Below are 14,462 nucleotides of genomic sequence, written 5' to 3'. Positions count from 1 at the left end.
TTGTTAGCATGTGCCATACTTATACAGAATTGTCAATGGTAGCATGTATCACACTTAGATGGTACAATGTTACGGATGGTGCCGATGCCACAGATGGTGCGGAAGATACGGATGGTGTGGAAGTTAAGCAAGTTCCCTACCTCATTGAGTGTGCCTAGTAGCGTCACTGTGTTAAAGTTGAATTTAGAAAGTGCGCCTAATAGCGTCACTGTGTTAAAGTTGAATTTAGAAAATGTGCATAATAGCGTCACTGTGTTAAAGTTGAATTTAGAAAGTGTGCCTAGTAGCGTCACTGTGTTAAAGTTGAATTTAGAAAATGTGTCTAATAGCATCACTGAGTCAAAGCTGAATTTAGAAGGTATTCCCAACATCAATGAGGGTTAAGTTTGAGCTTAGAAAATGTGCCTAATAGCGTATCTGTGGCATAGTTGAATCTTGAAAGTGTGCCTAACAGCGTCACTGTGTTAAAGTTGAATTTAGATAATGTGCCTAATTGCGTCACTGTGTCAAAGCTGAATTTAGAAGGTATTCCCAACATCAATGAGGGTTAAGTTTGAACTTAGAAAGTGTACCTAAGAGCGTCTCTGTGGCATAGTTGAATCTAGAATGTGTGCCTAATAGCGTCACTGTGCCAAAGTTTGAATTTAGAAAGTGTGCCTAATAGCATCGCTGTGGTATAGTTGAATCTAGAAAGTGTGTCCAATAGCGTCAATGTGCCAAAGTTTGAACTTAGAAAATGTGCCTAATAGCATAACAGTGGTATAGTTGAATTTAGAAAGTGTGCCTAATCAGCGTTGCTGTGCTAAAGTTTGAATTTAGAAAGTGTGCTTAATAGGGTAACTGTAATATAGTTTGAATCTAGAAAGTGTGCTTAATAGCGTAACTGTGATATAGTTGAATTCACAGAGTGTGACTGACTAGCGTCACTGTGCTAGGGTTAAATCTAGAAAGTGTGCCTAATAGCGTCTCTGTGGCATAGTTGAATCTAGAAAGTGTGCCTAATAGCATCTCTGTGGTATAGTTGAATTTTTAAAGTGTGCCTAATAGTGTCACTATGGTATAGTTGAATCTAGAAAGTGTGCCTAATAGCGTCACTGTGCCAAAGTTCAAACTTAGAAAGTGTGCCTAATAGCGTCACTGTGGTATAGTTGAATCTAGAAAGTGTGCCTAATAGCGTCACTGTGCTAGGGTTGAATCTAGAAAGTGTGCCTAATAGCGTCACTGTGCCAAAAGTTTGAATTTAGAAAGTGTGCTTAATAGGGTAACTGTAATATAGTTTGAATCTAGAAAGTGTGCCTAATAGCGTAACTGTGATATAGTTGAATTCACAGAGTGTGACTGACTAGCGTCACTGTGCTAGGGTTAAATCTAGAAAGTGTGCCTAATAGCGTCTCTGTGGCATAGTTGAATCTAGAAAGTGTGCCTAATAGCATCTCTGTGGTATAGTTGAATTTTTAAAGTGTGCCTAATAGTGTCACTATGGTATAGTTGAATCTAGAAAGTGTGCCTAATAGCGTCACTGTGCCAAAGTTCAAACTTAGAAAGTGTGCTTAATAGCGTCACTGTGGTATAGTTGAATCTAGAAAGTGTGCCTAATAGCGTCACTGTGCTAGGGTTGAATCTAGAAAGTGTGCCTAATAGCGTCACTGTGCCAAAAGTTTGAACTTATAAAGTGTGCCTAATAGCGTAACTGTGATATAGTTGAATTTACAGAGTGTGCCTGACTAGTGTGACTGTGCTAGGGCTGAATCTAGAAAGTGTGCCTAATAGCGTCACTGTTCCAAAAGTTTGATCTTAGAAAGTGTGCCTAATAGCATAACTGTGATAGTTGAATTTACAGAGTGTGCCTGACTAGCTCTGCTGTGCTAGGGTTGAATCTAAAAAGTGTGCCTAATAGCGTCACAGTGCCAAAGTTTGAACTTGGAAAGTGTGCCTAATGGCGTAGCTGTGGTATAGTTGAATCTGGAGAGTAAGCCTAATAGCGTCACTGTGCTGAGGTTGATTCTAGAAGGTATAACAAAAGCTAGAGACCGAGTAGGAATACCAGGTCACACAGCCGCTCTCAATGGGGCCCAGACAAGGGCTGGTATTCTTTCAAGGTTCGAAAATGTAGTTCTTTTTCAGGTATCAAAAGTACAAAGTAAAAAATAAAAAATAAAAAGAAAGTCTGTTTATCCAAAGAAAAACAAAGCTGTCACTAATATCTTCTTAGTGAGGGAGCAGTTGCCGCAACTCATATGTAATACAGACTAAAGCCAATGCATTTCGGAAATAATTCTTTCTTCAGGGCAAGTCTAATCAATTGCACATAAACAACATAATGCACCAATATCAGCATAACAATTGCACATATTTGTGAAAATAATAACGATGTCAACATACCAGTCAGTAGAGTTTCCAAAAGGATTCAGCGAGAAATAAAATAGAAAGAAACAATAAGTAAATTGTATTGTAGATGACAAAAACGGAAAGATATGTGAGAAACTGTGGTTACCTTGATAGAGTTGCACAGATGAGAACGTTCGTTGTCAATGCCCACAGCAGCATGGGTCACAACGATGAGCCGTGAATACAGCGGCTATATTGTTAAACACAATCGTGTTTGTGAATGGAATCTAATGGAGGGAAAGGTCCAGTGTGAGTGAGACAGCGTAACAGAAAGGGATTTCCAAAAACGGTAGTTTGCAAATATTGCGTCTCGTACCTCTGATAAACCAACTCAAATGTCTGATTTCCAGGAATTTAGGGCCAAGAGCGGATTTGTACCACCCATCAATGTACCCTCTATCGACATCTATCGACATCTTTCAGAGATTGGTCACCCGCGATCTGGAATGGATCAGTTACAGAACTCCACCTCACAAGAACCTTAAACCGCATGAAATGAGGCTTATTAAAGACCTGTATAGTGATACGAAAATAACAATTCTACCTGTTGATAAAGGTGGTGCCCTTGTGATTCGCAATACTGTGGACTACGATTCAGAATGTCAGAGACAACTTCAAGATAATACCACATATGCCATATTAGATCAGGATCCAACCATCTCCATCAAAAACAACTTGGTCATCTTGCTTGATAAGGCATTAGAACTTGAATGGATAAATGAACACACACGCAAGTTTCTGTTAAATGATCACCCAAGAATTCCTAATTTCTATACACTTCCTAAAATCCACAAGGATTCCACAAAACCCCCTGGCAGACCCATAGTCGCAGGGATGGACAGTATTAACCAGCCATTGGGTATTTACATCGATTTCTTTCTTCAACCACTTATACAGAAAACTCCAACCTACACCAGAGACACAACTCATTTTCTTCAGAAACTTAACTCTACCACTCCTCAACAAAACCAACTGATGTTTACCATAGATGTTAAGAGTCTATACACCTCCATACCACACAACATCAGAATTGAAGCTGTTGAATGGTTGTTACTCCAATCACCAGATGTGTGTGCCCAAAAATAATTCATTCTGACTCTGTTACAGTTTATTTCTGAAAACTCTTATTTCCAATATTGCAACCAGTTCTACTTACAAACCTCAGGTACCTCTATGGGCACCACCATGGCACCTACATACGCCAATTGTTTTATGTTCAAATTCGAGATGGACTATATATTGACCAAACAAGAATGGAAGAAAGACATCCACTTGTGGACTCGATATATAGACGATATTTTCGGTGTTTGGACGGGCACAGAGCAACGATTTGATGACTTTTTCGAGTACATCAACAGCATTGACCCACGAGTGCAGTTTACCAGAGAGTCATCACGTGACAAGATCACTTTTCTCGATGTACAGATAGTAATGGAAGACAACAGCTACAGTACCACCCTATTCCGGAAACCTACCGATCGCAACAACCTGTTGCACCGCCTGAGCTTCCATCAACCGAGTTTACTCAGGAATTTTCCGTTTAGCCAACTTCTACGGGTAAAGAGGATCGTTAGTGATCCTGAAGACTGCATTGCACAACAACTTGTAATGAAAGAAAAATTCCTTCAACGAGGCTACCACCAAGAAGAATTGGACTCGGCAGTTCAAAGAGTCAACAGCCTAGATCGGGATACTTTACTATCCGCTTCAAAGAAACCAGTCAGAGAGTTGAAATCACCTGTGTACGTGTCGAAATTCTCCATCCAAAGCACCAAAAATCAAGAAGACAATCAGAAAACATTGGAGTATTTTAAAAAATGACACGAGAGTACAAGATCTGTTCAACGAACCACCGGTGTTTGCTTTCCAGAGAAGTAAGAACCTCAGGGATGAACTAGCACAGACAAGATTACCCCCCAAAAAATTGATCACACACCGTACTGGCACATTCCCCTGTTTACACTGCATCAATTGCAACTCCGTAGTAAAAGGGAATGTTATTTTCCATCCACGAACAGGCAAGAAGATTTTTCTTAAGACATTTGGTACCTGCGACAGCACCAACATCATATATGGCATTAAATGCCCCTGTGGAAAATACTACGTGGGCCAATCCACCAGAGCTGCTAAGATACGGTGGAATGAACATTGGTCCTGCATCCGGAACTCTAACCCCAACTCAGCCGTGGCCCGACATTGGGCCTCAAATAACCACAACCTTTCACAGATTAAGTTTCTGGTGTTGGAGGTCTTAACCAGAAATAACCCTCACGAAGATCTAGGCTTGCGCCTAAACTGAAGGGAAACATTTTGGATCGATAAACTTTGTAGTCTGGTCCCGAATGGTTTGAATGAAGAGATTAATTACCACTGTTACGTTTGAGTATGATTTGAAACATCTTTGTTCATCCCATTGTCCTGTAAATGCACTTCAAGCGTGAAGTTTGTTGTTGACTCTGTTCTGTTTCCATTGCAATTGACCAACATGTTTTCCATATCTTGAACCACCTTGGATCCTGTGTTACCTCGACAACAACCTCAATGCAAGTCCCGGACCCTGGTCTGGGACCCAAGGTGCCGCCTGTAATGGGCCACACCACCTGCGGCGAGGTTGTGTCGTACTTTCAACCATTGCTGATTTTATGTGATTCCATGTACTATCTTCTTTTCTAATACGAATTAATGCACTGGCTAGAGTTAAATTATCCCTAAATAGGAGTGCCACAAACATGTTTTGTGCTTCACTAATTGTTTTTTGCCTTTTATGTAACTTGATATGTCCTGTTGTTTTTCTGTCTGTTCAAAATGGACCCCATTGTGGTCCCTTTAACACCCGAGTATTTTTTCCATTTCCATGTATTATTTACAGTGATTTTCTTTAGTTTGGGCTAAATACATTTCTAATACAGAACATTATACTGGTATGCCCGTAAATTATACACTTCTCTTAACTATGCAGGCTTGCACCTGCCTTACACCCCGTTGCGTGACCATCGGTCAATCAATGACGCAAGTTGGTCACGTGCAATATAAAAGAGCTGTAGTCTTGACAACCGCCTAACACGGCAGTCTGAGATTCAGCCCGGCAACTGCACGTAGGAGCTCTCACACGCTCCGTGTACCTAGAGGTACGAGACGCGATCGCAATATTTGCAAACTACCATTTTTTGGAAATCCCTTTCTGTTACGCTGTCTCACTCACACTGGACCTTTCCCTCCATTAGATTCCATTCACAAACACAATTGTGTTTAACAATATAGCCGCTGTATGCACGGCTCATCGTTGCGACCCATGCTGCTGTGGGCATTGACAACGAACGTTCCCATCTGTGCAACGCTATCAAGGTAACCACAGTTTCTCACATATCTTTCGTTTTTTGTCATATACAATATAATATACTTATTGTTTCTTTCTATTTTATTTCACGTTGAATCCTTTTGGAAACTCTACTGACTGGTATGTTTACATCGTTATTATTTTCACAAATATGTGCAATTGTTATGCTGATATTGGTGCATTATGTTGTTTATGTGCAATTGATTAGACTTGCCCTGAAGAAGGAATTATTTCCGAAATGCATTGGCTTTATTCTGTATTACATATGAGTTGCGGCAACTGCTCCGTCACTAAGAAGATATTAGTGACAGCTTTGTTTTATTCGGATAAATTACTATTTAAAAATCAACAGACTTCCTTTTTATTTTTTACTTTCTACTTTTGATACCTGAAAAAGAACTACATTTTCGAACCTTGAAAGAATACCAGCCCTTGTCTGGGCCCCATTGTGAGAGGCTGTGTGACCTGGTATTCCTACTCGGTCTCTAGCTTTTGTTGTATTTTTAAGTCAGGGTGTCTCCAGACTTGTCACAGCCAGCTCCTTCTGAACTACAATTTGCATACTTCTACTTCCACATTGATTGTAAGATTGGAAAAGACTCCTAATCAGTAGCCCACTCTCTTCTCTGTTTGATTCTAGAAGGTATGCCTAGTAGCGTCACTGTGATGTGGTTGCATCTAGAGGTGTGCCTAATAGCGTCACTGTAGTACAGTTGAATTTAGAAAGTGTGCCTAATATCATCACTGTGCTAAAGTTCAGTAGATGGAGTGGATATATCAATGTATATCGCTGTATCTCCTATTTATGCTATCTACCTGTATCCCCATGTTATCTGTATCACATGTTTACCCTATCCATTCTGTCTCTTTCTGTACATATGCCGCTATGTACGCCCCCTTTCCTGCTCTTGTGCTTGGTCACAGGTGCTTTACTGATAACCACCACATCACACTACTATGCTTACTCTCTCCTATACACCATCATTTAAAAAGAACACAGCTTTGCTATGACACATTCGGCCTAGCTGTTCTCATACTAACATTACCACACGAACACCTCACCGTAATAAAACACAGCTAGCTGAGCACATACCGGCTAGCTTAGGCGTCTCCTCAGGCCTAACGCAGCCAAACCTCAGTATGGGTGTTCACCCTCCAGACTGAACACATCCAACTGATCTCCTCAGCACCACACCTACTGCTAAGAAGCGGCTATCATGCAAATACCACACCAGCTGCACACATATCCTGTGCGCCTACGCACCATACGACACTATCTCTCTCTACTGACTTGAACTGCGGTTCTCAAGGCCGTTCAACCTACCAGTGCTTTGAGGTCATACCAATGATACATAAGGCGCTATATAAATGCCAAGTAACATAACATAAAATAACATTATACAAATGCATTCGGAACAGGAAACACATTTAATTAGGTAAATTTGTTTGAAACTACCATGTGTACTGCCTTTTCCCTAGCCTTGAGAATTACCTTCTCATGGTGGGTGGGATTTGCTGCATTTTAAGCTTTGAACGAGCAGAATATTTCTTTGAAAAAAAGAGTCCATGTGAAGGCAATGTTTTATTTAGTCAATGATTAAAGGATTAATGCTTTTAAATACATTCAGCCAGAATGTCTTCACTTGATAGAAATTTGTTGTAATCTGGTTTAGGGAGCTGTGTGTGTGTGTGATGTCATCTGCTAGTGGAATGTTGGGGTGGAACTGTTCTGCTGGGTGACGGTTAGTGTGAGAGAAAGCTGAGAGCTGAGAAGATGGGTGTGGGGGTGAGCCTGGTGTTTCCCTGGTGAACTTGTGTCATCTGTGTCCCCTACCATCCCCATGTGTTATTGATAGAGTACAGGACAAGGACAATTGAGCTCCTTAAACTTATCTTTGGAATACGGACATCCACTTTGTTACACTGGTGACGAGGATGGGATGGTAGGTGGATAGCCCTTTCAATGGCGCTGCTGGGGGGGTGCAGCACTCCTGGAACACCGCCCCCGTGAGGTCCCCCCACACCCAGGCGGGTCTGTTATGAGTTGGCCCGCCGCAGGAAGCGTTGCCCCTGTGAGGCCCATGCTATTATTGCCTTGCTGTGTCAGAGGGGTAGCGTTTGACTTTTGTCAGCTGGAGGGCCAGTCCATGCGACTGTGGCGGCCTTGGATAGTTTACGTATGGGATGCTCTCCTTCATCAGGTGGTTTCAGCGCAGTCTCAGTCGAGCGCAGGAGGGAGAGGGTGCTATGGATATGTGCTGGCAGCAGCTGGGTCCCCCTCAGCAAACCATCTGCTTGGTGCCTTGTCCGCACCGTGGAGTCGGCAGTCAGCCCATGTCCTGCAGGCGAGCAGAGCGGTGTTGTGCCTTTCGGTTGCTGTGGCTGAGCCCCCATATTATCAGCTGGTCCGGGGAGCCTGCCCGTGGGGGGTGCATGCATCGTTGGCACAGCACCTCAAGGCTGGCCGTGGGATGTCGTGGATCGCTGTGTGCAGCGCAGCCTTGCTACGCCGGTCCGGGGGGGTTTCAGGCTCTTGAGGGTCCGTATTGGTACTATAATGTGCCTGCCTCTGACGGCGCATGAGGAGGAAGATTTGTGTCTCCAGCCGATGTTGACGTGTTGACAGCCAAGTTCATCTGGCGACGTCACAACGGGCAGTGGCGTCTCCAGCAAGTCACGTGCACAGCGCAGGAAGTTCTGTTGTCCTGCGTGTCTGCCTGCATGTTGGCCAGCTCCCGGCCGTTCCGGAGGTTTTCATATGTTTGTGCTTGATGTCGTATTGAGAGGCATCGTCATGGTTTCGTGGCAGGGATTGTATACTTCCTGCATTGCAAGCCTCGTTCCCAGGGGTCGTGAGGAAGAAGGAACTCGCTCCAGATGGAGCGCACATTGGATTACAACACGCCTGGTTAGTGCATGGTGACAAACTTTTCATGTCATTCTGTTGGAGCTGGAGTAATTGGAGCATTTTCTCGCAGCCTTCACTGATTCCCGACTGAAAAAAAAAATAATTTGAGTTTGAAACTTGCCTGGTGTACGGCGTGGATATGGGACATAAGTCAGATTTGTGTATCGGGCCGTGTGAGTGAGCATGGGTGCAGATTACATGTTGTGGCCCATTTTGTCTTACAGGTACCTAGCACCCTCAATTAAGTCCCGGGGGGTGGCCCTTGTTACGTTTTGAAGGCCGTTGTTTGTCCCCATGGTGTTTATTGTTGTGGCCTTTCGTGGGAGATCTTCACCCTGTGTGGATGGGTTAGTATTTTTCGCTTTTGCATCTCCCGGGTAGGGTGGGGGTGTTATGTAACAACATCCTATATATGACTGTGCTACTGCTGTTGTTTCATCTTAGGGGTGGAACGTCGTTCCAGTGTAACGTTAACCTCATGGAGTTGGGACTGGGGTTTTGAACTGAGCTATGGGAGTAAATGCTTTAGTGTGGCCTCTGTCACTTAGAGAACACTGACCTTCATGCAACATTGACATTGTTTGTGCCCAGGAGTTCCTGCCGGTTTGCATCTGTGGGCCGCTTTTCCATGCTGGGGGACATTACCTAATTTCTTCCCATGTATTATGCAATGTTTTCAGCTTTTCACATGTGGTTTTCATGATGTCTGCACTCAACTTCCATGTTATTATGCAATGTAATCAGATTGTCATATTGTGCATGCTTAGTGTTATCAGTGTTCGGGGTGTGAGTGTGGTGTATAGGTGCAAGCAAGCAGTTTGGTGCACGTGTGGTCGCATGTTCTATTACTGCATTGGGTTCTTAGTGCCTGGTATTTGTGCCGGAGCATTTCGCCATGTCTGTGTGTGAGAGTCCGCGTTGAGCTATTTGACTGTAGGAGTTGTTTTTCCATGGTGCCCGGTTTTGATACTTGGGTAGGTCACTGTGTTTATGGTCATGGGCTGGATTTATTGCCCATGTGTGTGTGTAGAGTGCTCAGTGTGCCTGTTCTCATTCTGTGTTCTGTTTTTGTAGTGCCTGGTATAGTGCTGGGGTAGGTCACTCTATTTTGTGGTGTTTCTCAGGTTCAGTGTTCATCTGTGGTTCCATAGTTCCTGGTTTGGTCCCAGGGTAGGTCGCTATGGTATTTTTGGTTTCAGTTTTGCATTATTCCTGAGTGTGTGGTTGGAGTTGATGTGGTGGTTATGGTGTGGTGGTTAGGGTCATTAGTGCCTGATATGTAATCAGGGTAGGTCACTATTGGTGTTGTTCTCAGGGCAGTTGTTTTGCTGCAGTGTGTTTGATAGCGTTTGCTTTAATTCTAGTCTGGTCGCTATGCCTGAGATGTGTTTAATTTTCATGTTGTCTGTAGTGCTTGGTCTAAGAGCTGAGGCTGGTAACTATGGGTTGGAGTTTTTAACTTTGCCAGTGTTAGCATAGTACCCGGTTTCATCTGGTGTAGGTTACCATGTTGGATCTAAGGTTGCCAGTTTACCTCCTGATTTCGAGTTTGGTAATACAGGTTGTCTTACTGGTGTGTTTAGAATTGGTGTAACGTTAGAAAGTGGAAATGGCCAATGGTTTTGTGGTAGTGGAGCAGTATTGTGGGAGTGGTTCTTCCTTGTACTGAAGTCAGGGTTGTGCTGTGGGGGTCCCTCGGTTAATGTTGGGCATTTGTTGTTGCTCTGTTTAGGGAGCGGTTGGTATGTGCTCAGAGGGGCAGCTCTGATACTCCGGGGGGCAGACCGGCGTGGAAGGTGTTTTGTGCGAAGGAGGGTAAGTTTAGTTAGGTAGTTGTGTTAGTGTTATCTAACAATAGTGTGGCTAGGGGTGGCTGCCCTAGGTTCGGAGGGGCATCTTAGGACAGGTGTAAGTGCACTGCTTATTGTTTTAGGCCTCGAGGGTGAGAACCGAGGGACTTGGTGAGTTGTGTTGTGGAGTAAGTGTGCCATTGGCATTTTCTACGTGGTCCGGTTTGGCCTGAGAATGGTTTCATTTTGTGTGGTTCCTATTAATTGAAGTTGCCAGGGGTTCTGGGCATAGGCGGCCGCTGTGTGCGGAATTTCTGGTATCATGCTGTGTTCAGATGTTTAGGGTTTGGTGCTGGTCACAATACCTTAGTCATTCTTTTGTGTTTCCCTATGGAGGGAGAGGTGTTGTAATCTGGCTTAGAGAGCTATGTGTGTGTGTGTGTGATGTCATCTGCTAGTGGAATGTTGGGGTGGAACTGTTCTGCTGGGTGACGGATAGTGTGAGACAAAGGTGGGAGCTGAGAAGATGGGTGTGGGGGTGAGCCCGGTGTTTCCCTGGTGAACTTGTGTCATCTGTGTCCCCTACCATCCCCATGTGTTATTGATAGAGTACAGGAGAAGGACAATAAAGCTCCTTAAATTTACCTTTGGAATCCGAACATCCACTTTGTTACAAAATTCTCATCAAGTATGCTCCTGTTTGCCTTCCACAAGGCTGTAAAGGACATTTGCTACAAGTGTGTTTCCTATTGTGGAGACATTCGTCCTTTATCGGGCCTGATTCAAGTGTTTCTTTTAGTTTGGTGAGGGAAAGGTCAATCTGTTTTGTTTTGGTTCATTGCCTTACTAGTCACCAATATTGTCTACATCTGAGTATTTACTCCACTGTTTACTTGGTTGCCCCCATTTCCTACATGGGATTCCTTTCTTAATGCCATTTCCTCAAGCTATTGCCAACAATTTATTTCAGGTATGAACGTTCTGTAAGCCTTCTCTTCTCATTTAGTGTTCTCTGCTCAGAAGGATCCAATGATTTTCATAACACTACAGTCTCACTCCAAAATGACTAATTCTATGCCCAAGGGGAATTCATTTGTAAGATGTTTCTTTTGTGGCAGAACTGTCAATTCTGCACATAGCTGGTATTTTATTTCTGAAATATAGTGCATGAAAACATTATATGACCTAAAATGAAATGCTAACTGACACATTCCTCCCATGTTATTTTCTTTCAGCTGTGCAATTTCCTTTGGAAAAATACGGCTCCTGCTTTATAAAGTCCTTTCTAAGAATCTCTCCACTCTTGTCACAAGACAATTTCTGCATTTTTCCACAATCCATAAATTTGGGTCTGGAAAGGTAGACATGAGATGTAACGGTTTCATATACATCTGAGCCATTATCCACACTCCCAGGACATTTTCACCAGAAACTGTGGATTCTCCTTTGCATTGACTTCACATTCATGGTGATCCTACACAGTATTCCATCCAGAAGGTGCAGGGATTGACGACCTTTGGTAAGTTCTGCGGCTTGACCTGTTCTGCATCTTCACCAGTGACCATCAGGATTGCCCAATGAAATGGTGCACCAAACTAAGTGCTGGTGTTTAATCATGTGCCCCACTGAACCGTCTGAGAAAGACAGCTTGAATGTATTGCAGTTCTCTTTGTAATGTGCCAAAGTATCCTGCCTAAGCCTGGGCGACTTAACAGAGAGATAACCAAAGGGGCAAGAGGCTGCCCCGATATAGTGGATACAGGAACTGGAGGAGGTATGCAGGGGTCCTCACACTGCGAATGTGTCTCAACACTATGACAAGGGGCGATGACAGGAGCATGCCTATCCCCTCGAACACCAATGAACACCAGCCATAGTTGCATGAAGAATAAAAGTATGGCATAATGCAAATGTAGCTTTTGCATTCTAAAAAGAAACAAACAGTATTTAGACTATTTGTAAATACAAAGGGCCTCATCACGAGTGGGCGTTATCCCGGTGGTAAATCCACCAGGATACCACCCAACGCAAATAGCATTACCACAACTTGGTACAGCGCCATTAACAGCAGATCACAAGTTACAGTGCTGCAGTTAATTCCAATTTGTTCCGAGACTAAATGGGGCATTTTCGGTGCAATTACCATGGCGGTAATTGAGCTGCGGTAATTGCGCCAGAAATGGGTGGAAACTCTGCGCATTCACCTCAAGCTCAGAGCTGGAGGTGAATGCTCCGGTTTCACCCACACTTGGGACTGGGAGGAACATTACATTAATTGTGTTACCACCCACAATTTTACCACTCCACCCACCTCCTCATAAGGCCCAAAGTCTCCAGGCCATTAAATGGGGTGCTTTAGACAGATGTAACACAGTTACCGCTGCCTTATCACTTTTTTTGTGTTCCAGAATATTTTCATGTTTTTTGGAGGCAGAACGTTGGCAAATCCACTGGGGTTGTAGGCCAGCATGCCCTTTACATACAGCTGTGAGCCTAATGTATTCCTATGGAATACACCTGTGTTTTGAAACTGCCAAAAACTAGCTGGATTCCACAGGAATCTATTGCAAATGATGCATGCCATGTAAAAATGGCAAGTGACACTTACAATGTTTGTTCTTTAAAATGCAAAAAGGAGGTATAAAGGCAATGTTGCCTGTTCTTTAACCATTTTCCTTGCACTTTGTACTGCAAATGACTAATATCTATTCACAATGTGACAACCCCAGTGAGTGCTTTTCCCGAACAATATCTTGGCATGATGGACAGTCCTATAGGCAATGATCATTACTATCATGCTTTATCCACACCTGCTGGTAAATTGATCTAATCAGGAGTAGAGATGGAGGAAAGGGTGATCAGAGGTGGAATTGCTGCGTCTGAGGGGTCAGGGGGGATCAAAGGGACTTGGGCAGGGGCTGGCCCTTAATAACTGAAGAGAACCAGGATCCTTCCGATTCAGTAATTATGGTATAACCTTGGGAGTTCCCCTGAAGCATGCTTCTCTAGTGGTGGTAATGGCTGGTGTTCCATCCCTGGTAGGAGTTCAGGAACACACCTGGGCTTGATGAATAAATCAGCACTCTAGCTTAACATCAGGAGAGTATGGAGAGATCTTAATCCAGCAGCTATAATTATGACCATAGATTGAGACCTAGTAATAGAAATGTAGCCAGTGATTTTAACGTCTTGTACTTTTCACATAAGTAGCAGGTAGGGAAGGTACTTGAATCAGAGCAGAGGATCTGACCTTAGATTGATGGAAGAGGCATAATAATATTGCTTTTAGGATAGTTTTATCCTTTTCCTCGATTCCAACCGATGCCTCGTAGGAAGCCAGTTAAGTCTTATCACCCAGACATATTTCCTTCTAAATCGACTTTCACTGGTTGAAGGCCCTGGTTGATCAGAGGCCACATAGATTAGCAAATGGTATAACCTTCCTCAAGGGGGCATGCACCTTCTTGGGCTGGCAACAGGGTTCTTATGCGCCAACGCCTTGAGGAGGTTCAATAACTGGTCAGCTAGGCTCCTACAGTGGAAGTAGGGTAGTACTTTGAGAGTAGTCATAAAAAGTGACAGACATTTCTCAAAGACAGATGAAACCTGTGGCACACCTAAAAAGTGCTTATTAGCAGAGGCGACCCACTGCCCGCTGATAGGAAGTTTGTTTCTTGGAACATAGGAGAGCTGAGTGAAAAAGTGGCTGTCAAGTATTGGGAATCCTTCCTGGACCAGGATGATTTTACTATTTTTCAAGAAACCTGGGCCCTACTAGTTGTACTCCCACCACACCCTCTTAAAAAAGGTAGAGCAAAAGGGAGGGTTAATATTATGGATCTCAGTAGCAGTCCAGTGACTGTTACGTGTACTCCCACTAATTCTGCATATACATTGCACCTCAGAATTCATGGCAAAAATGTTTGGGAGAAACCGTACAAGTTTAATATATATGACTTTATTATTGTTCCTTGACTATCCCTGCTTTACCAGAAGACCCTGTGCACCATCTGAGGGTCGAGCCTACAAAACAAAGAAC

The sequence above is a fragment of the Ambystoma mexicanum genome, chromosome 3q, assembly GCF_040938575.1.
Source record: "Ambystoma mexicanum isolate Mex_15411 chromosome 3q, UKY_AmexF1_1, whole genome shotgun sequence".
NCBI classification, from domain to species: domain Eukaryota; kingdom Metazoa; phylum Chordata; class Amphibia; order Caudata; family Ambystomatidae; genus Ambystoma; species Ambystoma mexicanum.
This window is presented reverse-complemented; position numbering follows the sequence as displayed.